This window comes from Lissotriton vulgaris, chromosome 7 (genome assembly GCF_964263255.1).
Source record: "Lissotriton vulgaris chromosome 7, aLisVul1.2, whole genome shotgun sequence".
NCBI lineage: Eukaryota > Metazoa > Chordata > Amphibia > Caudata > Salamandridae > Lissotriton > Lissotriton vulgaris.
The window spans coordinates 1,563,767,314-1,563,793,971 of NC_141695.1; the positions used below are offsets into that span (position 1 = coordinate 1,563,767,314).

A 26,658-nucleotide genomic window follows, 5' to 3' on the forward strand; every position below is an offset into this window, starting at 1 on the left:
CCACAGCACAGAAGTCAAATTTACCAGGTACCTAGCTCCTCAGCCAAAGGCTGTATCAACAGTTCTTCCAGCCCTCAGGGCGTCGACGGAGCAAAGAGCAGTCTCAGATATGTAGGCGGTGTGCTCCCTCCAGGCTCAAGGGTTTCTTTTCAGCCAGCCAGGCGTAGGGGTGCTGCTCCAGGGAAAATTCGAGCCTAACTGAGTGAAAAACGCATAAAAATGGGCAGTAGCGATGTGCGTAGCCCAATCCTACCAAAAAACAGCCCAATTGGGCTACGCACATCGAAACCTTAAAGAAGGAAAGTGAAAGTACTCTGTGCGCCCTCAGCTTATGAGGGGAGCCTCTGCGCGCTTAAAACAATGTCAAAAAACCCTGCCGTCGGCGGGTCGGTACCAGTAAGTCAAATTCACATTTACGACCGAGTCGCGGCTGTACACACACCCGGTCCTGAAGCGGGAAGGTTAACACTGCTCTGTGCGCTACCGCGCACACAACCAAAGCCGCCGGCGCAGCAGAGGGGCTGAAAACACTTGCGCTAGTGCACGCGCACAATGAGACACAAAATCCCTTTGTCGGGCGCCCCCCCGCAGAGCCTGCGTCCTCCGAAAATATCAGGAGGAAGCGGCACATGAACACAAACTAGCACAAGGCTCGCAAACCAAATTAAACAGCAATGCACATGAAATATAACAAGCGCACTAAGGGCATATCAAATAACTTATAATTAAAGCATGAAACATCCAAGTATAAGTGACAATGGTAAAAGCACTTAACTGGCTGCGTGAGCAGCAAAGAAATAGGAGGATATCCGATATTGACTGGCTCTTATGGGCTGTGACAGGATGTGATGTGTTGTGTGCATCATGGGAAATGTAGTTTTTGATATACAAATACTAAGTTTCATTGGCTGCTGTGTGTAGCAATACATGAAAGAGAAGCATAATACGAAGCCTCCGGTCCTGTAATAGAATTGCATATAGCTAGGTCCAATCTGAGGTGGCATGGTGTGCAGAATAACTATGGATGCGATGCGGCCTGAGTGATTACCAGTGGTTGCGATTAGTTCAAGCATTCCAACCATTACTGTTTTGTATGCTAATTGTGTCACCCTAGTTGGGATGGGTATGTCCAGACATGGGTCCCATGCACACTGTATCACTGGAACCAAGCTGTACCAGGCAGATGAGCCCGTAACTAGGGTAATTGGTCCTGGGTTGCTTATGTTCCGGTTCAGAGAGGACGTGGCTTTGCAGATCGAGCTGGACTGTTTCGATTGGAGCAGGGTCAAGACTGATTGGCATATAGCGGAGTCTAAACTGAGATGGCATGGTGTGCGGAATAACAATGGATTAGGATGCGGCCCGAATGATTACCAGTGGATCAGATTAATTCAAGCATTCCAACCATCACTATTTTTATACTAATTAACCAGTATAACCAAAGCAAAGATGTGAAAAGTACCATGAGAGTTTTGGTAAAGGTTATGTACTCCGGTTGTGAACATGTTGGGTGGTTTACGTGGTGGTGTATGAAGTTGGTCAATGGTAGTCTTAAACGTTGCCTTGCATGAAAAGATGAGTGATGATGCGAGTGCTGCAAGAGGTGTATGACAATGACGAGGATTTATCCATGGGAAGTGTGGTCATGGTGGGGTGTTAGGCAATAGAGTTAAGAGTACGAGAGACTGTGTCCATCATAGAAGAAAAGGTGACTGTTAGGTGAATTATATAAGATAATAATGTGCTTTTAGCTTTAGTGTTAAGGAGCGTGTCAGGATGTGCCCCAGCCATCTGATCTTCATGTACATCCACAGTACCCGCACCAACTTAGCATTCAGTTTGATCCACACATTGTACTACTCCTTAGAAGATGCCTTGCATCTATGGTAAACCTGGGTGCTCCAAAACACATCAAGGTACACAAATACCCCTTACAATTGTTTCCTTCCCTACTTAGGAACTGCCCAATCAGATGCCTTTGCCAGACTACACTATTTAACTAGGGGGCTGGGTCCAGTAGAAGGGTGGGACCTCAAACACACAGGGCAAGCATATAGACTAGGGCATGAGGGTGGTTGTTTAACCCTGCTGCCAATCACTGTGGAAAGTTCAGCGCTGGTGCCATCACTCAGAGATGCTCATCACCTGTGCTAGTCGCTAGAGGATGCTGTGAGGTGCTACCCAACACTCAATAATATTCTGTACAGCATCTCTTCAAGGAGGAGCGTTCCGGGGTCATATCAATTGATAGATGGTCATCAGTGCTTCTTACCACAAGAAGTTGTGCAGTGTCCTTTCCGGGATATGCTGATTTGTGTGGTCACTCAACGGAAGGTGCTTGATAATGCTGACTAGCAATGGAGGAGTGCTCTGGAGTGCTACCAGCCAATTGTTGATGATAAGCAGCGCAGTTCCAACAGTGCTGGGACAATCAATGCTACCCTCATGGGAGAATGCTGAGCAGTGCTGCATATCATGCAAGGCAATCAACTGCATCACCTCAGTAGATGCAGCTCGGTACCCTCATGGGAGAATGCTGAGCAGTGCTGCACATCACGCAAGGCCATCAACTGCATCACCTCAGTAGATGCCGCTCCGTACCCTCATGGGAGACTACTGAGCAGTGCTACATATCACGCAATGCCATGAACTGCATCACCTCAGTCGATGCCCCTCGGTACCCTCATGGGAGAATGCTGAGCAGTTCTGCGCATCACGCAAGGCCATCAACTGCATCACCTCAGTAGATGCCGCTCCGTACCCTCATGGGAGACTGCTGAGCAGTGATGCACATCATGCAAGGCCATCAACTGCATCACCTCAGGAGATGCCGCTCCGTACCCTCATGGGAGAATGCTGAGCAGTGCTGCACATCATGCAAGGCCAACAACTGCATCACCTCAGGAGATGCCACTCGGTACCCTCATGGGAGAGTGCTGCACATCATGCAAGGCCAACAACTGCATCACCTCAGGAGATACTGCTCGGTACCCTCATGGGAGAATGCTGAGCAGTGCTGCACATCACGCAAGGCCATCAACTGCATCACCTCAGGAGATGTTGCTCGGTACCATCATGGGAGAATGCTGAGCAGTACTGCACATCACGCAAGGCCATCAACTGCATCCCCTCAGTAGATGCTGCTCCGTACACTCATGGGAGAATGCTGAGCAGTGCTGCACATCACGCAAGGCCATCAACTGCATCACCTCAGTAGATGCCGCTTGGTACCCTCATGGGAGAATGCTGAGCAAATCTGCGCATCACGCAAGGCCATCAACTGCATCACCTCAGTAGATGCCGCTCCGTACCCTCATGGGAGACTGCTGAGCAGTGCTGCACATCATGCAAGGCCATCAACTGCATCAGCTCAGGAGATGCCGCTCCGTACCCTCATGGGAGAATGCTGAGCAGTGCTGCACATCATGCAAGGCCAACAACTGCATCACCTCAGGAGACGCCGCTCTGTACCCTTATGGGAGAATGCTGAGCAGTGCTGCACATCACGCAAGGCCATCAACTGCATCACCTCAGGAGATGCTGCTCGGTACCATCATGGGAGAATGCTGAGCAGTGCTGCACATCACGCAAGACCATCAACTGCATCACCTCAGTAGATGCTGCTCCGTACACGCATGGGAGAATGCTGAGCAGTGCTGCACATCACGCAAGGCCATCAACTGCATCACCTCAGTAGATGTCGCTCAGTACCCTCATGGGAGAATGCTGAGCAGTGCTGCACATCATGCAAGGCCATCAACTGCATCACCTCAGGAGATGCTGCTCGGTACCCTCGTGGGAGAAGGCTGAGCAGTGCTGCACATCACACAGGGCCATCAACTGCATCACCTCAGTAGATGCTGCTCGGTACCCTCATGGGAGAATGCTGAGCAGTGCTGCACATCATGCAAGGCCATCAACTGCATCACCTCAGGAGATGCCGCTGGGTACCCTCATGGAAGAATGCTGAGCAGTGCTGCACATCACGCAAGGCCATCAACTGCATCACCTCAGTAGATGCTGCTCTGTACCATCATGGGAGAATGCTGAGCAGTACTGCACATCACGCAAGGCCATCAACTGCATCACCTCAGTAGATGCTGCTCCGTACATTCATGGGAGAATGCTGAGCAGTGCTGCACATCATGCAAGGCAATCAACTGCATCACCTCAGGAGATGTCGCTCAGTACCCTCATGGGAGAATGCTGAGCAGTGCTGCACATCATGCAAGGCCATCAACTGCATCACCTCAGGAGATGCCGCTGGGTACCCTCATGGGAGAATGCTGAGCAGTGCTGCACATCATGTAAGGCCATCAACTGCATCACCTCAGGAGATGCTGCTCGGTACCATCATGGGAGAATGCTGAGCAGTGATGCACATCACGCAAGACCATCAACTGCATCACCTCAGTAGATGCTGCTCCGTACACTCATGGGAGAATGCTGAGCAGTGCTGCACATCACGCAAGGCCATCAACTGCATCACCTCAGTAGATGTCGCTCAGTACCCTCATGGGAGAATGCTGAGCAGTGCTGCACATCATGCAAGGCCATCAACTGCATCACCTCAGGAGATGCCGCTGGGTACCCTCATGGGAGAATGCTGAGCAGTGCTGCATATCATGCAAGGCCACCAACTGCATCACCTCAGGAGATGCTGCTCGGTACCCTCATGGGAGAATGCTGAGCAGTGCTGCACATCATGCAAGGCCATCAACTGCATCACCTCAGGAGATGCCACTGGGAACCCTTATGGGAGAATGCGGAGCAGTGCTGCACATCATGCAAGGCCATCAACTGCAGCACCTCAGTAGATGCTGCTCTGTACCATCATGGGAGAATGCTGAGCAGTACTGCACATCACGCAAGGCCATCAACTGCATCACCTCAGTAGATGCTGCTCCGTACATTCATGGGAGAATGCTGAGCAGTGCTGCACATCATGCAAGGCAATGAACTGCATCACCTCAGGAGATGTCGCTCAGTACCCTCATGGGAGAATGCTGAGCAGTGCTGCACATCATGCAAGGCCATCAACTGCATCACCTCAGGAGATGCCGCTGGGTACCCTCATGGGAGAATGCTGAGCAGTGCTGCACATCATGTAAGGCCATCAACTGCATCACCTCAGGAGATGCTGCTCGGTACCCTCATTGGAGAATGCTGAGCAGTGCTGCACATCACGCAAGGCCATCAACTGCATCACCTCAGTAGATGTCGCTCAGTACCCTCATGGGAGAATGCTGAGCAGTGCTGCACATCATGCAAGGCCATCAACTTCCTCACCTCAGGAGCTGCCGCTGGGTACCCTCATGGGAGAATGCTGAGCGTTGCTGCACATCATGCAAGGCCATCAACTTCATCACCTCAGGAGATGCCGCTGGGTACCCTCATGGGAGAATGCTGAGCAGTGCTGCACATCACGCAAGGCCATCAACTGCATCACCTCAGTAGATGCTGCTCGGTACCCTCATGGGAGAATGCTGAGCAGTGCTGCACATCACGCAAGGCCATCAACTGCATCACCTCAGGAGATGCCGCTTGGTAGAGCTTGTCATCACTGAAGGATGTTCAGCAGCCCTCAGCATCACTGGACACGGACAGGGAGTTTTGCTCTAAACCAGCTACTCCTCAGTGATACAACGTCCAGCAGGGCTGCCCATCACAGAGGATAATTGGCAGAGCAGCTCGTCAATGGAGGAGGCGCTGCAGTTCACCTCACTGAAGGATTGTTAGCAGTGCTGCAATCGTTGAAGGTGTTCAGCGATAGTGCCAATCTCTGAACGGTACTCAGTAGTGCCAACCATCACTAGAGTGTGCTCACGTGTTCTGTCCATAATCGAAGGGTGCAGTGCACGTTTGCCATCCACTTGAGTGATGCCCATTACTGGAATCATTGCTAAACAACACTGGATGAGGCTAAGCAGTGCTGCTCATCCTTGGATGGAGAGCAGTGATGTACATAATGGTGGGATGTTATGCGGAACTAGCCATTATAGGAACATTTTCAGGAGTGTTACCCATAACAAGGGGATGCCGAGCAATACTGCCCCCAACTGGGGCTATGCTGGGCAATACTGCCCATCTCGAGAGGATGTTCAGTAGTGTTGCTCGTCATTAAAGGATGCTTAACCGTGCTGCCCATCGCTGGAGAATACGTCAGATCACCGGAGCATGCGGAAGCGGGCCAAACAACATCGCTGGATGCCGAGCAGTGCTGTCCATCTTCGTGGGATGCTACGTAATGGTCAGTGCTGCTGATTATCACTGAAGGATGCTCAACAGTGCTGATATTCCCTGTAGGATGCTGAGCAGCGCTAGCAAACACGGAATGATGCTGATCAGTGCTGGCCAGTACAAGGCGAAGCTGAGCAGTTCCGCCCATCACTGGAAGGTGCTTAGCAGAGTTCCTAATTGTTGCAGGGTGTTGAGAAGTGTTGTCCATCACGGAAGGGTGCTGAATGGTCCTACCATCACTAGATGAAGCTCAGTAGTTCTGAAAAGTGCCGTACATTACTGGGAGATGATGAGCCGTGCTAACCATCACTGGAAGATATATCATGCTGACCTTCGCTGGAGTATGCTGAACATGCTGCCAAAGAGGTGGAGCAACGCCTTCTCTACAATTGAGTATGTTGAGCGTAGTAGGTCGTCATTGGACAACGCTTAGCACTATTACCAATCGCTGGAAGATGCTTACTCAGCATTAGTGCCAATCACTGGAAGGTCCACCACTAGTGCCAATCAATTAACGATGCTGAGCAGAAATGCCCATTGGTGGAAGATGCTCAGCAGCGCTTCCTACCACAAGAGGTTGCTCAGTAGTGCCGTCAGTCATTGTAAGATTATTAGCAGTGCTGTCCCCCATCAGTGGAGAATGGTTAAGTGTCAAACAATATCACTGAAGGATGCTGAACAGTGCGGGTCATCACTGACTGATGCTCAAGTATACTGCCACTCACTGGAAGATGCTGACCATCACTTGATGATGCTAAGCCCTACTGACAGTCACTGGGAGATGCTCAGCAGTGCTGCCCCTCGCTATGGGAAGCTCTGCAGTGCAGCTGGCAAGGCCTGCTCAGTGCTGCCTGCAACAGGCCTACCACATGGCTACTGCAGCACCCCACGTGACACACCCTCAGACACAAGTAGTCCCGGCCCCGTGTGTAGGGCCCAGCGCACTGATTCTGCACGATCCGCATGACGGAGACGGCGGCACGGTGCTCGAGCTCTGTATACGTCCGCCTGGCGGCAGGGGAAGGCGCCAGCAGCTGCTGCGCCACAGAGCCCAGCCCGCCAGTGCTCTGCGGCGCCTCCTAGCGGTCAACAGGGCGCAGTACAAGCTGGATGCGGGGGAGTCATCCTCTTGAAACCATCCCAACTCTCCAGGAGCTACCCGCAAGCCGACTTAGGGGCTCCGAGGACCCAGACAACCAAGAGGGATCTGGACGACACCGGACCAGCTCGTCCGCTGCCGGTCTCCCTTCAGACCGGCTCCCCGGCACCGACAATGAGTCCCTCTATGCTAATGAGGGGCTCACGTCACTTCCGCTTTCTCTCGGACGCCATTTTGGCCGGGGCAGGTTGGGGACCGTGGGTATTGTCTGTTCTGGGATCGGTTTGAGCTGAGCCCGCGCCCCCCCTGCAGCCTCCCTCCGGTGACTGTTCTCCCTCCCACCCCCACCCCCTGAGTCCACCCCTGGAGCGGCGCCGCCCGAGTCCCGGCGCTCCCGCGTGTGCTGGAGCCCCGGGCTGTCCGCGCCTCCCCCTGCCGGCCAGCGGCGGCAGCTCCGGTGGAGCCGAGCGGCAGCCAGAGAAGTAGAGGCCATTGTGCGTCCTCCCTCCTGGTGGCAGCGACCGGCCAAAGCCCTCGCCGGTCCCTGGGAGCCCCCAGGAGCCTTGGAAACAGCAGCCCCGACACAGCCACAGGAGCGCTGGCCCCCGCCCTGCAGCAGCCGCAGAGCAACACCGGCACCCGCAGGTAGGCGCCAGGCCCACTGGGGTGAGGGTGTGTGAAGGAAGGGGTTGTGTCTGACAGCCTGATGCTACCTCTCATCCCGACTGCCCCAGGGGGTGGGGTCTCTTCCTGTTACTTTTATGCTTGGGAACGCGGGGTTGGATGCTGCAGGAACTGTTGATGGGGTGGTCCGAGGGTTTGAAAAGTGTATTCAGGCCTTGCTTTTAAGAGTGGTGGGAGTGACACAAGATGCAGAGGTGGCTAGTTCTATCCTACCGCCGATGGGATGCTGAGCCAAGCAGCTGTAGGGTCAGAGTGCAGTAACGCGAGGGCAGCTGTCATCGAGGGGCTCATCCCCCTTTTCGTGCGGTGTTTTGGAATAGAGGGATAAAGCCCTCAATACTGCCTAGTAACGCAAGGTGTTTAGGCACAGTGGCCCACCCCTGTCAATGATTCGTCGGACCCTCTGTGTACCGCTCTCTGCTGGTGATGCTGTGCACTGCGTCTCTTTTTTGGTGCACGATCCCTGATGCCGGCTGAGTGCAGTGATCGAGGGGTGCACAGTAGACAGTTGCTGCGGTGGAGAAAGCGACATAGCTGTTAGATCGGATTCCCACAACCCATCTTAAAGCGACTTGCACCACCTATATTCCCTTGCTCATCACACACAAAGTGTAGTTCTGCTCTTCCAAGGCCCTACTTCTTCAATGGTTGCAGTAGGATGCCGGTATGGATTTGTGATATATTTCTCCAGTGATTGCGGGATTCTGGGCCTGTGATAGAACCCGCCACCGCCCCCTCCCTTTTTGCTTTGCAGTCTGCAAACGCGGTGCAGCTCCGCGCATGGACCTGTAGGGGGCGCGCTCTGGCCCTGACTGCTGCCAAGCACACACCGTTTCCTACAGGGTATGTGCAGGCCGAGCCCAGCTCGCCTGCTGCACAATGAAGCATGCAAGCGACCATGTGACCATCTACCGGCCTGGGATCTCGGCGGGCTCTGCTTTGCTGCGCTCGCACGCTCGTGGAGCTGCTTCATACTTAAAAGCATCACTTAAGCCTAAACTCACCAAACTGCTACACTGAGACCCGAGTACTCGTTGCATGTGGTCTATACTCTCTATGAAGATGGACCATCAGTTCCTTTTTGGTACTCCGGCTTCACTTCACCATTACATAGAAAGTGACGTTTTTGACAGCTGAAGTCCAGTTTTTGACAGCTGAAGTCCAGCACGTGTTTATTGATCAACATTTCAGGCGCACTCCTCTAGGGGTAGGATTTGATAGAATGCTACTGCTCCGAGTGTAATCTTGATTTTGCTGCTGCACTGAAGATCGTTTCTAGTGCAGAGCTAGCAGGTGATATGCAATATTACGTTTAAGGGTCTTATTTTCATTTACTTGGTTATTTTAATAATTCGGCTGACACGTAGAGGTTCTGTAGCAATATTAGACTCTAATTGTTAAGATTGAAGTTTTGTGTGATTTGTTTTCCTCACTTTAGAGTGCGCTGTGAAACCAGGTGCTTTCTATATGGGTTGTGCCATTATATTTTTTAGTACATCTCACGGTGAGCAAATAAAGTAGTTTGAGGGATCACCGCCACATTGCTCTTGTTTCTAGAAAGCAAGGGGTTGTCTTTTTCTTATGACTTTCAGTTTGTTTTCATAAAACCATTTGTGCTCACCTTTAAGTTAATCTTTTTTTAGATGTCTGTTATTGCTCTGCCGAATGCAATGAATGTCAACAGAAAATATCCACACTTGTATCAGTAGTACATTTGATCAAGTTAGTGACAATAATGCTAGATGAGAAAACTTTTTTGGTCTCACAGGCGGAACGTTAGACTCTTGGCAGTTAACTTTGAATTATTGTCCAACTAAAATATATTTTGTTTTCTCGAAACAATCTTGGGAGTTTCTCATTGTTGTTAGTAGTGTTCGTTTTTGTCTGTGCAGTATAACCTGGGACTGAACACTTTTTAGTTTTAATGTACAGAATTGTCAATGTCTGAGTCAACATGGCGCCAAGACATTGCAAGGGCTGTAAACGCAACTTGGAGTTCATGTAGGATTCGCAGTTTCACAGAGCATTCTGAAAGTATTCGTTTCACTATCCTGTTATGTTCGAATAAACTTGAGGCTGGAATGTCTTCGTTTTTTACCACACACGTGTTGGGGATCGTATACTTCCATAATCCTCTGCAGCGAAAGCCAAAATCCTTAAATGCTAATTTTTTATACACCGTACAGTTTAACTTTCAGAGTTCTCTACGTTTTTAATAACTTAAGTTGCTACCACTAGTGGTATTGGAGACCGCAACTTGTAATTGGTGCAGCAGCAAGCTGTTGGAGCATAAATGTTAACCCGAACATAGTTGGAAACTGTAACTGTTCCTCCTCCTCTGGTTGCAACTTGGTGTTGTGAACGAAGACGAGGCTCCTTGCATTTGGCATCGTCCACACCGTTTGTTTGTTTGTTTGTTTCTTAAAGAGTTTTATATAGCGCTGGCTAGACCGGGAGGTATCGGAGCGCTTTACATGAGAACAGTTGAACAAAGTTACATCAGTTACCATAGCATAAAATAAAACAGATACGTCTGTTGCATGATTGTTTTTTCAGTGTTTTAGATCATAAAGCTATAACTATATTGACCGACAATGTGCATGGTTAGAATAGAAGGCTGCAGAACTGTGCGGCAGCACCCATGTGATTTAGATCACTGTTCATTTGTAGCCGTTTTAAACGCACAAAAACCCGCCCTCTCGAGATCTCCCTCTAATTAAACAGCCCTTCTTTCTGTAGTGGCTGTACTTTTTCAGCGTTAACTTGGTTCTTGGAGGGCAGTCTATGCAAATCTGTCTGCCTCTTATTTCTGAATATCTTTTCAGTTGTTCGATGTGCCCAAGTTACCTATAAAATTGTCCCCCTAGGTATCTCCACCTGCACACCCCTTGATGTTTATCTGCTGGTATTTTACCCATGCCTTTGCAGGATAGCTTGATCTATAATTTTCTCTTTGTGATGTTTGTTCCTACATTGGTTACATACACATTCTTTGGGCTCCTATATATCTGTGATATGATTTACTTAACATAGGCGTTTTGCTCTCGGGTGGCATCTTCAAGGTGCCTTTATTCTGGCCATTAAGGCTGTGCTAAAAAGTTTTGACGGCTTTGTGCTCGTACAACCCTTTGATGGTACGACTTTTTTTTCTCCTGTTAGGTCCCTGACAGTCTCCACATGCTCCTTCAATCATTATTTCTGACAGTTAACCCTTACGCAAAAAGAGGACCTATTAGTGAACTTCTTGCGCATCTTAAAGCTGTATATCCCCAAATAAATATTTTTCTCATCCACATATTATTAAAGTAATAGCTTAGTGGGTAGAAGGAAAATTGGAACTACTTTTGCTTTTTTGTCTTAGTTTTGCATGTAAGTAAGGATTGTATTCTACCCATGTTTGTAGGTGAAATGGGCTTTCAAATTTGTAGAGCTCTATGGCGAAAACCATCGGAGTCTAAATATTCTACATAGAGAAAGTAAGTTTACCATATTTAATTTAACAATACAGATCTCACGACCTAAGGTGCAGCAGCAGATCTGAAATAACCACCCAGTCTCCAGTAAGATTTCACTATTGTTCTTCAGACACACACCTAAAACAAACCCTTTTATAGGCGCAAAGCCTTGTGCTCCTCTACATGGTCTTCTACTTGGACCCAACTCTCTTGCCTTTCTAGGATTCATGAAGACTAGGTTCTCAGTTCTTAATGACCTACACCCAATTTTTTTCTCAGAGCAAACCATTGTTGACGTACAAGGGCTGATTTCTGCTTTGTACCCGTGAACATATGATCAACTGTGGCACCTTGACTGTCTGCAACCATCATTTACATCCCACACAGCCATGTCATACCTGTTTCCATGTGTTTGTGTCTGGCAAATTATTTTAACGCTTGTTTTTAGACTGTGTTCCTTTATTCTTTCTATGCATAGATATTTGGAGAACCCATCTCGTTATTAAATCAATGAATGATCTGTTTCCTAGGAATGGCCTTGCTAAATTAAGAACTGGCAATTTTAATCTGAGTTCCAAACATTCTTTGGGTAGTTAGCCACTGCATTTTTAAATATCCCAGTTTCTTCAGTGAGCAGCTTTGCTTTTTCTCCTTCCAGATACTTTACATTTTGTGAATATTCCATTGTGGAAGTTTCCTTACCACCAGCCATTTTTCTTTCTGCTGCCTTCCTCTCTTTATAGTTCCTATATAAACAAAATTGCTAATGCCACAGTTAATCCGATTATGCTTTCTTCCACCTTTTTGTAATGCATCTCCCAATTGCTCTGATCTCACTTTCAGTCTCCTGCTCAGTGCGCGCCATGGCTCGTCCCATTGGTTGTTCTGTCTGTTTTCTGGACATTGATTGTCGTGTCTTTTTTTGGAATGACTGTCTGCTGAGCCAATATTTGTATCTCTAGCTAAAACCTTAAGTAACTGATTAACATGCCTCTTTACCTGTGTGTGGTAGCCAGCGTATTTGATAGTCGGCTTAGAAAAAGAGATTCTTAAAATAAATAATGAACGCCTGTTAGAGCTTGTATTTTTGTTGTTGCAAAAATGCAGCTCCTGGTACATACATTTGTCCTGTGTTCAACTATTTGATCAATGCTTTTATTGTTTAAAGTTTGTACGTAACTTCTCGATGCTCGGCTCCAAATTCTTAGTGACCAAAGCAATAATGCACAACTAAGTACATGTTTGTTTATGACCTTCTGCCCGTGTAATAGTCGAACTCCTCTTCCGTGTGGCTTGTTTTTATGCAGCTCAACATTGGTGCCTTTGCTTCATAGTTACTTTGACTGTGAAGCATAATTTACATACTCTGAATATGAAATTCACTTTATGACTTCAACCTAGGATGCCTCTTGTTTTCATTTATTGTTGATTTAGTCGACGTTTTCATTTTCTTTGTTTATGGGGAAATGTGTGTAATTTTAGTTTTGTTTCAGGAGAAGGACTATTTGAATGAAAACGGGAATCTGTCAGGGTTCAGTGAACCTTGCTCAGCTTAGATGCTGTGATGGGAAATCATGACGTCCTGCAGAAGGTTGTAACACTCTATTTGTACCACAAGGGTGCAGTTGGTATTCAATGCTGAACATACAGATTTAATAAAGTTGCCTGCTTTTGTCGCCCATGTTAGCTAAACAATTTAGATGACATTGGAAAAAAGTGAATTTTGCGTTAATGGTTAAAAAACAAAGAGTAACCTGGTTTCATATTTTTTGCCTGATGCTTGTGTTTAAATATATCGGCAACCTCCATTGAAAAGGAACTGGGGAACGGACGGGTCTCAGGCTTGCACTTTATAGAGCAGGTTGTAAGACAGGTAATATTGTATGTTCATGCGTAACAGTTTTTAGGTAAATAATGCCACAGCAATGTTATAACATTTGCTATCGGACGCTCAAAAAGTAGCGCACTACTGGCTGAAAAAGCGCTTCAACGCCCTATCAAGGGTACACAACGCTATATAAATGCAAACCTTTTTAGGTCTCGCGTGTAGGGTTCTAGCGCAATGCGCTGCTCGCTCTGCAAGAACTCTTGTGATGAAGGAGATTTCAGAAGGGGGCTTTAAGCCCCACCCCTCATTTCTATTGGCTGGCGTCGTCGTTTATGCTAAACGGTGGCTTGCCATTGGAATTGAGGGTTTTTGGTGGACCTCCTTTGACCTCCGATCCGGACTCAGTGGCCTCTGTGAAGGAGGGGGCCGTCTACGTCGCCCCCACCGCTCCCTCGGTGACAAAAGGACCCGCACACAGCGCATCCTTTACAAAGACCCTATGCAGGCGGGGCTGGGTGCCTCTTCCCTGGACCTATCGCAGCACTTGCAGATTTTCACGCCTAAATTATTGTCTGCAAAATGTCTAAGAATGAAGCTTTGGGGAAATCATTCCTGGAGACGTCACCGCGGAGACATAAGGACCACACGAAGTGAAATGACAAAAATACTATTACGATCTAAATTGATATATGAATGAAAGGACAGCCGAACTTGTGTTACACGAGCAATTTGTTTTTTAAAAAACGTTTATTCTAATGTTTTCTCAAGGAGGACTGATGTTTCTACACTTTTATGACATGTGTATCATTATCTGGGATGACTGCATGGATAGGCTTTATTTTATGTGAGGTTATTTTGGGAGATCGATGGAGGGCATTATGGGAGATGGAGTCTTTCTTCAAACGGCATATATAAACTACAAGTAGGGGTGGTGGCTTGTAGCTACATCGCTCACAGGTGTGAGTCTTTTTCTCGTATATAATGAACTGCGCTTGAGGGTAACACTTCTAGAATGTCTGTCACAGAGAGAGTGAAACGAGGCTATGACGCCGAGCGCGACGCCGAGCGCGACGCTGAAAAGGTAAACTAACGAAGAGGGTGGTTAAGATCGTAGCGGGAATTGTATAGCAGGGAGTGAGTCAGGCCGCATTGTACACATCAAGATTAATGTTGATTGTAAACTCGGGAGAGGGGAGTGTCTAGAGAGCCACGGGATGTGTCATCACTTGTAGTCATAACTCGGGTATGGTTGAGGGTAAATCTAAAATTATCAGCAATTTGAGTTCAGCATAATTTCGAGTAGCTAGGTTAACTGTTTTTATCACTTCATTTTCAGTTAAACCCCTGACGAAGAATTTAACAATTCGAAATGCATTGGGAACATATGGCCGTCATTTTAACAGTGCTGAAATGTTTGTTTACACACACCCTCGTAAAAGCCTAGAATGGCAACGTCTGGTATTTGAAAATGATGAATAAACAAGTTAATGCACAGATATAAAGTCTCCGCAGTGATGTATTTAAGGAAGATATGAGAGCCAAAAGGTTGGATTAATAATGTTAAATGGAATAAAGTGACTCGATAAGTAAAGTTAAACACAGGAATGATTTCCCCAAACGCAGTGCGACCGAAAGGGCACAGGAGTTCAGTGTCCCACCAGACTTTGTTTAAAACGTAGCCGTGAAGAGGCTTGACACGGTTTCCGTTCGCACGCACTTCATGTTCAAATTGAGTACAAGTGTAAAAGACTAAGAGAATGAGTGCAACCCGCTCAAACACTTTGAATTGCTTAAGAATGAAGCTTGACAGCAAATTTACAAACCCACACCGAGAAACTAGCCAAAAGAGCGCTTCTCTAACTCAAACTTCTAAAAAAAAAAATGCAACCCTTCTGACACCAAATATCCGAAAAGTGTCGCCCAATCCTGTGTTTTCTAGTGCCTCGACCCTGACAATTCGATTTAAAAAAACATGTTTATGGATCAAAAGTTACTAAAAACGCTGCATCTTGTTGCTGCGCAGTTAAGCCATTCACAAATGTCCGCTTTCAGAAATGTATTACTGTATTCGAGTTTTAAACTGTTACTAATTAGGGATAACCTTTGACAGGACTGTGTAAAAAAAAAAAAGGCAAAATAATGCAGCGATCCGGTCACAAAATATGCAGCTTCAAGTCTCTTAATTTGCGTTTTCTTGCCGCATAATTTAGCAAACCCTGCCCCATAAATATGTACTCCCGTCACATAATTCCATCCTTCTGGGATTTCTTGGCACTTTACCTATTCATTTGAAGTACTACATAGTGGACCATGGGGTGATCCAGACCCACTCCCTTTCACTATCAATAAGTGGTGAACTCCAACAGTTAGTAAGGGCTGCTCCTTCCGACATCTTTTGCCCTTCCAAGACACCCCCCCCCCCCCCCTTTGCGACATCTCCAACCCCCACAAGCCTCAGATATTGTAATCTGGTTATTTACCATGACCGCCCTCTGCCCCACACCCCAAGACCAGCAGTCTGAAGTGGTGGTGGTAATGTGATCTGGTTATTTGCCAAACTCCTCCACTCCCCATGATCAGCTGTCTGAAGGTGGAAATGTGTTACCGACCCAGCTCTCTTCTACTTAAGGGCTGCGACAATCGGGAAAATTCATCCCTTTATGGCAAACCCCACAGCAAGTGCCGTCAGCATGGAAGTAACTTGTGATTGTAAGTAAAGCACTCGGGTCGCCAGGCGATGGCTTCGGAGGGCTGAGGAAGCCAAGGCGGGGGCAACTAAACGCGGGCAGAGAGGCCTGGCGGGAGTGGCGCAGAGGGGTCGGATGGGGACGGTCCCACTAGGGCAATAAGGGAGAAGAGACGGGGGTATATCAGCCTGGTGGGCGCTGGGCCGACGAGAAGGGGGGGGGGGAACTCATCTGCCACCTGCGTAGTCCTCTGAAAAAGCAGCTTTTGTGTCAGCAAAGAGCTCGGAAGATGCGTGAAATTCCACGGGTCAGCAGTCACTGAAGGGGTGAATATGCCATGTCAGGCGCACAAAGACACCGCTGGCATCTTACCCACTGGAATTCCACCGCGCCCCCCCTAGGCCGGACCTGCATGGCATGCCTGCGTTGTACCCAGCCTCTATGCCGGGACTGCCCGTGCCCATGACTTTATGCCATCCTGCTCCTATGCAAGAACTGCACCCTATGCCAATGTCTAGATTCTTCCCCGCCCCCTAGGCCGGACCTGCACGGCAAGGCTGCATTGTTTGCTGCCTCTATGCCGTGACTGCCTTGTGCCCATGTCTGTATTCCATTGTACCCATATTCAAGTACTGCACTACATGCCAGAAATGCACCCTATGCCAATGCTGCAACTGAACGGGGTCCTCATGTCTGCACTCTGCCCGTCCGCCCCCTATGCTGCAACTGCACAAGGTCCCTATGGCTGCGTTCCACCCCATTCCCTATGCTGGACCATCACCCGGTCCTTATGTCTGCATCGCGCCCTATGCTGGAACTGCACCCAGCCCGTATGTCTGCATCGCACTCCATCCCCTATGTTGCGCCTGCACCCAGGCTTGTGTCTGCTTCGCACCCCATCGCTTATGCTGAACCTAAACCCGGTCCCCATATCTGCATTGCGCCCTATGCTGGACCTCCATCGGATCCTTATGTCTGCATTGCACCCCATTGCCTATGCTTCACCGGCACCCTGTCAATATGTCCGCATTCTATCCCTTTCCTGTTTTGGAAGTGCACCAGCCATGTCTTCAACAAGTCCTGTCCACCATATGTTGGAACAGCCAACCACTTTCTATTGTAGTGTAGTTCCTATATTCCCAATAGGCTCTAAGCATTGGAATAATATATCCTATAGGTAGGACCTAGGTCAGTAGGTTTCTATCGAATATACTAAACTTAATTGTGAGTGCCAGCTAGCTCAGAGGTCACTAGAAACGTTCTCTCATTCACAAGAAGGGATTAGTTTTTGACAACCGCATAAACTTGACAACTTTGTTTCCCTAGAACTGGAAAATATCTTCAGTCGTAGAAACAATAGATAAGTATTTCACTCAGTCAATCGTGCATGCTTCTTTTCTGCAGAGTTATAGAGAAATAGAGAGACTGGCGTTTTCAATAAAAGGTTTATTGAACAGTCTTCTTTCTCATGCAAGAAGCAAGAGAGGTGTACTGCTACAATCGTTAGACAGAATGCAAAGTATAATGCGTACAGCGAGATTAGTATTATGAAATAATACTGTAATAGCATTGTATGGTTTCTAAGCCATATAAAAATACATACATAAATAAAACGGGCTAATATACTCAACTGGTGCTTATAAAATATTCCTACCCCAATGTCCCTAACCTTAGGTCTAGTACGAGGGAAGAAGTAAGTATGGTCTAGGTTTAGTTTTCAGGAATCTACCTTAGAATGAAGGAGGTCTGGTATCTCTGTTTCGGGACTCTATTTCCCAACACCCGCAAGGGGAGTCGAACACTGGAGCTGGAGTCTTGGCAGGAGAGGGCAGCTTCCTGATCAGTGTGTCAACTGGAGACTCCGCTTTCTTTGGCACTTGCTGTAGCGAGCTGCTTCGTGCAAGTAGGTCGTCCAACTGCTCCGAATTACCATGCTTTGCTATAGCAAGTGAAGGTATATTTATACCTCGAAGGTGTTTAGGAATGCCATGTTTGACGTAAAGTTGGGCATATCAACATCCTGAATGAACCCCTAAGGAATAGTTGTTCATTGTAAAACCAACTGAGTTCTTGGAGAAATCAATATTCAAGCCAGGGGAAGTCCTTAACGGCTTAAGCTGGTTCTTCAAGAAACTGTTGTGACGTTTGGTGAACGAATGGAAGTAGCCATGCCTGTATTTGGGTTGCTTGGGCTATGCCTAAATAAGGGCTTGATTTCTATGCCTATATAAGGGCAACGTGAATTGTACCTATATAAGGACATGAATCGTGAAAATCCATTCGGAATCTAAAATGCCATACAACACCCACTCCACTTTCTTATGTACGACATTACTAAGTTCTAAACACGTTAAACATATCTAAACATGATGTGTTTAAAAACTCACCCAAAATGCATAAAAATGCAATGGTACTGGTTGTACATAAAAGCCCATTGGTGCTGTACGCATTCAAAGCAGTGTCTTGTTGTAAGCATAAAGTTCACATTTGTAAATGCTGTCTGAATGAATCACAAATACATTTATGAAATGGCTTGTTAATACAGAATAAAAAGGGGCCGAAACCATTTCATGTCATATATATATATATATACGAATGTATGTCTGTCTGTCTGTTTGTCCTTAATGCATTACTACACCATTCATCTGATCGGCATGAAACTTTGGGAAGTTGTTGAGTACACTCCCGCAAAGGTTTCTGGCAAAAAGATAAAATAAATGCATTTGTTAAAAGTAGTTGAGTACACTCCCACAAAGGTTTCTGGCAATAAAAATAAATACATTTGTTAAAAGTAGTTGAGTACACTCCCACAAAGGTTTCTGGCAATAAAAAAATAAAAAAAATTGTTAAATATCTGCACCCCAAGGCCCCTAATCTTTCCAATACTGAATGTTTATAGTTTCCGGTGCGACTCGCTCTTGCAATGACCATCAACAAAGCACAAGGACAATCGCTGCTACTGTGTGGACTAGATTTGGAGAATCCGTGCTTCTCACATGGATGTGGCCAGCTCACGCGTCGGAAAACCTTCTGATTTATTCGTGTACGCACCAGACCGAAAAACAAAAAATACCATGTATCCACAAGCACTCGAATAAATAAACACAATTAAAACAACACTTTAAAATGTTTTCCATAATAAAATGAACACATTTCAATAACAAGCATTTACAATGCAATGGTTTCGCCTTTGTTAAAGTTAGAGCTATTGGCATTGCTCTTGACATTATTTTTATTTATGTATTTTTTAACATAAATAAATGGCATTGTCATTTACAATGCCACTAGCTTTATCTCTCGCAAATGACACACACAGAGCCCCCCCCACACACACAGCCACACAAAGCTCCCCACACACACAGCCGCACAAAGCTCCCCACACACACAGCCGCACAAAGCTCCCCACACACACAGCCACACAAAGCTCCCCACACACACAGCCACACAGAGCCCTCCACACACACCCACATGGCACAAGCAGGCAACAGGGGCACACTGAGGCACAAGCAGGCAACAGGGGCACACGGACGCACAAGCAGGCAACAGGGGCACACTGAGGCACAAGCAGGCAACAGGGGCACACGGAGGCACAAGCAGGCAACAGGGGCACACGGAGGCACAAGCAGGCAACAGGGGCACAAGCAGGCAACAAGGGCACACGGAGGCACAAGCAGGCAACAGGGGCACACGGAGGCACAAGCAGGCAACAGGGGCGCACAAGCAGGCAACAGGGGCACGAAAACTGAGGCACAAGCAGGCGACAGGGGCACACGGAGGCACAAGCAGGCAACAGGGGCACACGGAGGCACAAGCAGGCAACAGGGGCCCACATGTCAGCTGTTGGTTTATATAGCTGGATGCAAGAACAGAAAGCACAGCAAAAACCAAAATACTGGTTGGGTGATACAACCCCCCGCCCCCCAACCTCCAACTATAGAGATAAATATTTGAAGGTGCATCCTACACATATAACATACAGATATTGTAGTGTCTCCTGCATGGTTTACACACCCAGTCATGTCTAGGCACTCACTGTATGGAGGGACTGATACGGTCTACGTCTCATATGAAATCAGACTCACGTAACTTACCGAGGTTGTAGTGCCTCATGCTTCGGCTACATAACAAATCACATCAAGGCACTAGTATTGTAGGCATGTACCACAGCCACTTAGAAACGTGAGTTGTCGCCGCATAATGGGTGCCCATTTGCACTGCGCTACGGACAGGCATCTCTTGACGGTTTGACCCAGGGACTACACACATACACGAGCAGGTAAAGCAGTGTACACAGACACATTCTTGGAGGAACAGCGAAGTGTGCGTGCGCGGAAGGGGGGTGCTCACACGCCGCTGCCGGTAAATGCTGTATGTCCGGATGAAGCTGTGAGTGGGGAATTTAAACTGCATCCCTGACCTTTAGAACGTGCCACCTTCCAGGAAGGGAAGCCAGTCTCGAGTCATGGGCAGTACGGCAAGAAGGGTTTGTGGGACTGGGGTCACAGTACACAAAGTCGGGTACAATGCCACTACTCACTATGCAGCGATCACCTACACTAAAGGCACACACGGAAGCTGATGGCATTCGGCCACCATCCAGGCATTACTAATGCCCATCCAGGGGCTGGCAGCCCAGCTCTGCGTCAGTATGGTGGTACCTCACCGGCGGCACAAGGCAGGGGGCACTGCTCCTACTGTAGGACCAGTCGAAAACATTTCAGTCCTTAGCTTATGGCTGGGAGTAATGCCCCAGGGCACGAAGTTTATCCCTTCAACATGTTCCAGCTGGCATCAATGTGCCGCTCCCTTGGTCTGGGGCTCCTAAGCCGGTCCCCCTCGATCGGGCTGTTGTTCCCACCCTCAGTGCGGATCCGAGTCGTTACCCCTCTTCAAACTATATGGCTGGCTTGCCCCGAAGACCGCTGTAGGGGTGGCCTCCTCGCCATCCCTGCCCCACAGGTAGTATTACTGCCCCCTCCGTAGGGGTTACCTGGCGCTCCGAAGTATGTGTGTAGTTGTTATGAAGTGTCACTCACACGGTGTAGATCTCTCACCACTCACTGCCCCCTCCCGCCCTCGGATCTCTACCTGCCCCGGCTCACCTTGTCCTGCTTGGCCGGCTCCGGAGGGGGCGACGTCGGGGTCGTCTTGTTGGCTGCTGCGGGGCCAGGTGATGGGGCCCCAGGGGACACCGGGGGTGCCGCCTTCTCCGCCTCCACTTTAATGAGCCGGCGGTTGGGGGACAGGAACCTGCCGTCCGGGGCCCCCCCGGGGGCGGACGGGTCGGCGCGCCCCCCCGGAGCGCTGCTGTAAGGGTCCTCAAAGTCCCGCTCCTTCTGCAGCTTGTAGGCGCTGACGATGTCCGGCTGCGGGGCGGGGGTGACGACGGCGGGCTCGCGGGGGCCCCCCGGGAGCGGCTGTCGGTAGTCCGGACGGGGCGGCGCCGGGGGCACGGGTTTGGCGCTAACTGTTTATCAGACACAAAACTCGGCAGAATTAGAGACTGGCCACGTAACCGAATGAGCTCAGGAGCCAAACGCAATCACAGCGCCTCCCGTGACCGCGGCGGCCATTTTGTAGTAGGGAACCCTTTATCTGTCCGAGACAATCAGCCATCAGTCGGCGGAGGCCCCGGTAACTCCATTTTTGCACGGCGTGAAAGTTTGGGACCCAGTATGGACCGCTGCAACAGTGGGAAGGAGGGAGGGAGGGGGAGAAAGGGAGGGAAGGTCACTCACCCGTCCCGAGCAGCAAGGGAGGTGCCGGCAATGCCGGACCAGACACGGGGGCGTTCCCGGCGTCCCGTGACGTCGGCAAAAGCCAAAGAATGTCGGGAACGCCCCCGTGTCTGGTCCGGCATTGACGGACAGGCCCCTCGTCCAATGGCAAGGCTCCGTTTACGGAGCCAGCCAATCAAGGACGAGGGCCGAACAAAAGCCACACTACTCTTCTCAACAGGATTTCGCATGCGCGGAAAAGCTGCGCAGAGCGCAGCTTCCGCTAGGCGAAACCTAAAAATGACACAATTTAAATTGAATGTTGTCATAACAAGTTTCCTTAAATTTCCTTTCTTTTGAGATCGCAGCAACGCGCGAGGGGTAAGCTAGTATTGCATATAACTGGGGGTATGAGGACCAGGTCAAATATTGTGCCTGGAAGTTTTTCAAAGAATTCTAGTTCTCTATGAATAGTTCTACTTTAAGCAGATTACTTGGTGGCAAAAAATGAAAAATACAAATTTGGAAAAATTTATAATAACCCTTAGAAAAAAAAAGTTTCAAAGTTAGAACTTTGTTTTGAAAAAATGAAGGTCGAATTCAGAGTCTCTCAGAACACTGTGTGCCAAATCAAGTCAGTGTTAGTGTTTGGAGAAAACATCAAATCTTCTAAGTCTGTGAAGAATTTGTCTACCATTGTAGGTGAAGTTGTATTACCTCATTAAGATCAACTGCACATAGATGTGAAGCATCGCCGTCAGCATTGGTCGCATTATCAATGTTCGTAATAGATGGTACTGTTTACTCTTGTACCTCACCGTCCGCATTTTGCGTCTGTGAGATCTCAACGAATGCCATCATCAGAATTGGTTGCCGCTGTGGACAACACAGTGCATGGGCTGTTACTGTTTCAAGCAAAGTATCAACATCCGTTGGCATGACTGGGAGTGTCAGACGTGTCTAGCACGCATTCTTTTCCGCATAGCAGGCAGCGTAGAACAGGTAAGATGCAATCTTGCCAAATTGGTCTGAATGATAGAAACCATGTGGTATTCATTTCTCTTAGGCGAGGTAGTCCCAACATTTGGACGATGCGCTCACACAACTTCATCGCCAGTAGAGTTGTCTCCATGGTGAACTGGGTGTTGCTTGTGGTTTGACTTGCCATATCGCAGCAGTAGGAGCAAAAATAGTATCCCTGCAGCAAGTCCCAAAATGAGAGGCAATCCGCCAAACACGGAGTGCACGAAGTTTGGAAATATTCCTAGGACTACTTCAAAGGTGCTAACAGTCTAGAAAATACTGTCTTAAATACATGTACAATACCCCCGTATCAGAAATTTTAAGATACGACTTAACATTTCTGAGAAATGTATAGGGCAATTTGTAGTTAAGAGGGCATGTATCTCTGCAGAAGTCCTTGCGACTTGCAGATCATAGGTTTCTTTGGCCGAGGTCAGTGGCACAGTTTTCTGCAAAAAAATGGCTTTCATACTGCTTAAAGTATCTCTTCGTATAGAAGAGATGTTCAGTGAAGGCCATAAAGGCCACTCCCTGTCTGTATTGGGTTTTTTAAACAATACTTCCATACATCAAGTGACCCTGGCTGACAGTTACTAGATAGGGTAAACCTGGCAACATGCCACAGCAGCTGTGATCGTTCAACATGAGAACTTCCATTAGTAAGCTGTCCAAAAATTGGACCAATCACCGCAGCTGGTGAACCTTGCAGGTGGCTGGATAAGTTGTTAGAGGAACCATTGCAGGCCCTGTGTAAATTAATAACCCGACAAAGGAGAGAAACGCTTAGTGCGTTTTCACAATTTTTACCTCTATGAAACACTTCTTTTCCCCCCACTCCAACATCTATGTGTGTACGGTAATTCCCAGAATGTCTTGATGTATTCTTTACCCAACCTTTCTTATGTGCCTGCTGGTATATGTTTTAGGCAATATTGAAAATGGAAAATTGTAACAGGCAGAGTGATTGTTCTATCTATAATCCATTCTGTGGCTGGTTTTCAGCGACAGTTAATGGCAATCTTTCCAGTTTTTCAATGCTCAGCACAGTATAGTCTGCTCACCTCTGTGCCAGTTTGATCTGTTTATCAGTGAGATGGAATTCTGAAAACCGGGACATAGAATTGATTAAACGCCAAGGCACATAGCCCAAACGTAGGTTTTGCAACGTCCAGCCTAATAGCGTGCTAGAATGTAATTGCGACTGACCATGTTGCAACATGACCAAGTCCTGTTCCATGATGTCTATGGCAGAGGATACTATGCTGTCCAGAGAATATATCCTGGATAACAGTTGTTAACCTATTGTCAACTACAGAGAGAGTATTTTCTAAGTTAATACAATCAATTTCTCGTATTCTTTCTGGAGTCTCTGCTTGCGTAATCTTCCATGCTTCATTATAGGCAGAATAGATACCGGCATATATAAAACGTTTATAACACGGTTTTCTTGGTCCTAGCAAGAATTCCCTAAGATCAGAGCCATCTTTAAGTAAAGATAAGTGTTATTTAACATCCCGAAGTGTAGAACTATGCAGCCATTCAAGGCACAGTTTCCTCACACTGTATGTTGTTACTATTCCTGGATGCTGTCTCCGAACATATCTAATGAATGTGAACCCCCGTGTTTTATTCAGGAATCTATCTTGACAGGTGTTTGTGGGCCAGATTAACCATATTTTCCAATCTGGATCTGTTCTGTTGTGATGCAAAATAGTATGTAGTCGACCTCCCCCTCTGAAGTGTTATCACTAGCAGGTGTAGGTGTAGGTATGGACGGATTGTTCAGTTCTTTTATCTTGGCTAATCCAAGACAAGATGTCTGTTGGACAGTGTCATTCAAAAACATAATTTGCTCTGGGATGTTGCAGGCTCTAAATAAAGCTTTCATCCCCTGCACTTGCCAATCTTTTGTGCCCCAGAAAGTTTTTGACTCAATTTTGTCTTTTCAAAAGTCGAAACCTAGTGAAGACAGCTGAGCATAAATGCTGCAGAATACATTTGCTTGGTATTTGTTAATATACTTTTCATTCCTGTCTTATTAACATTTTTAAAGTAAAATGATACTGGATTGGAAACATTAAAACCTGAAAACTATGGACAGTTTCCCCCAAAAATTTTTGAGCTATCCTTTGGTGGCGTAGGACAATGTTCCCATTGGTTATGCCAATACATTTCTAGGGTTTGCAGATTTGTGCAAGAAATGATGACCATAGTGATTATAAAAATACATTTGTTCATAATCTGATGAACCTTCTAAGTATTCATGATTTGTAAAAATAGCAGACATTTCTAAGTCTGACATCATATTATTAACAGTCTCGAAGTCCCAATCATCAGAAAAGGTACTAGATGAAACAGCCATACAAGGAAATCTTGAACTGGCATGGAATCTTGAACAGCTCCGCAGGGCCAAAAATGTCATTGTCAGTTCTGTTTGGGACAGGTTGTGATGTTCACTGATGACAAGTCTCTTTGTTCACGATGAGATGATTTGTGTGTCTTGAGTAGTAAGTTGATCTTACTTTCTGTGTCTTTTTAAAACATTTTTTTTTTACATATCTTCCATTCATCAGCATTCCCAAAGTTATTGGCAGAGTCAACCAAAGTAGAAGAAAAAGCACACCCAACACAATCCAAAGTTCAATCCATGGTGAAACCAGATAAGTCTTATCCAAGTGATGAAAAAGGTCTGTTACTTGTTCTTTCAAAGTTCTTTTTGATGGCGTTGTTAAAGGTTCGCTGGGATCCTCATCAAACGTATCAAAGTTAATGAAGTAGCCAGAGGCAGTTCTGTCAGTTGTTGGGATTGCATCAGGATTCGTTAAAATCGCTGGAACCATCAGGATCACTTGTTACATTTGTGTAGTCTGATGCTACTTTGTTGTAGACAGGTGTTTCTTGACAAACTGTTATTTGGGCCTCGAGCTACCCATTCCATAGCTTTGTTGCTTAGTCCTTCATTTCGCACTGCAGATTCTTCAAAGGTAATGAGTCTCTCAGTTTGAACCTCTTGGATTGTAGCCAGAGCTAGGCGTCTGCTACATTGGCGGAGTCCACTTGGCCTACTGCTTATGATCGGCCACATGATGTGGTTTGACCAGGTCGATGGACACGAACCTGCTCTCCTTTTTACCAGCAAGGGGTGGCAGTAATACTGTTCTTGATCTGTGGATTGCTAGGACAGGTTTTGTTTGTCTGTAAGAAGGCCCAAATTCCTTCTTGTCTGCGATCTTCTCTCTGACTAGATCCCCAAGCTTAGGAATCCAGACAGGCCTGGCTGGGACTGTTGGTTTCTCTTCAGTGGTGGTTGGCTTCAGGAACACGTTACTTTGGTTTCGTTCTTATGTCATTTAAGTCCTGTAAAACAGCCAAACGGTCTTTCATATTAAAGGGTTTTTGGCCTACCACTGAAGTCTGACAATCTAGGTCCGATACTAACATTCTGGTCCCAAAAAGGACTACATATGGAGTGATACCCTAAAGAATGTCTTGGCAGATATTAAGACTACGTTGGACACTTATTAGATGTTTGACCCACCCGTCACCCGAGCCTAATACCCTAGCTCTTATAGATTGCTTTATGTCCCGTTTTTTTTCTCTCCTCTACCGCATTTCCCTCAGGATGGATTGGACTAGAGTCCCGCAATGCAACTCCCAGTTTGGCCATGGCCTCCTTGTAAGCTCAAGAGCTAAACGCAGGACCCTGGTCAGAATGTAGCTTGCTGACTGCGTATGTGCCGATAAAGACTCACAAATCTTTTAAAACCGTTCGAGCGTCAGCCGAGCGCTGAGGCCACATCCAAATGAATCGTTAACACAAATCCACTGCGACCATGATATATTTATAGTTACCATCCCTCTGTAAGGTACTGCAGTGATCTAGGTAAACGCAAGATAATGGTTTATCTGAAAGTAACAGGGGCGT

General features: G+C 47.3%; 1 protein-coding gene across 1 annotated transcript in view; it reads left to right on the forward strand.

Annotated features, from left to right (window-relative positions):
- Nucleotides 1-7,558: 7,558 nt before the first annotated feature.
- Nucleotides 7,559-26,658, forward strand: part of ADNP (activity dependent neuroprotector homeobox) — a 167,753-nt gene continuing 148,653 nt past the window's right edge. The window contains exon 1 of the mRNA XM_086932458.1: nt 7,559-7,984. The gene's annotated coding sequence lies outside the window, so the exon portion shown is untranslated. The remainder of the gene's footprint in view (nt 7,985-26,658) is intronic.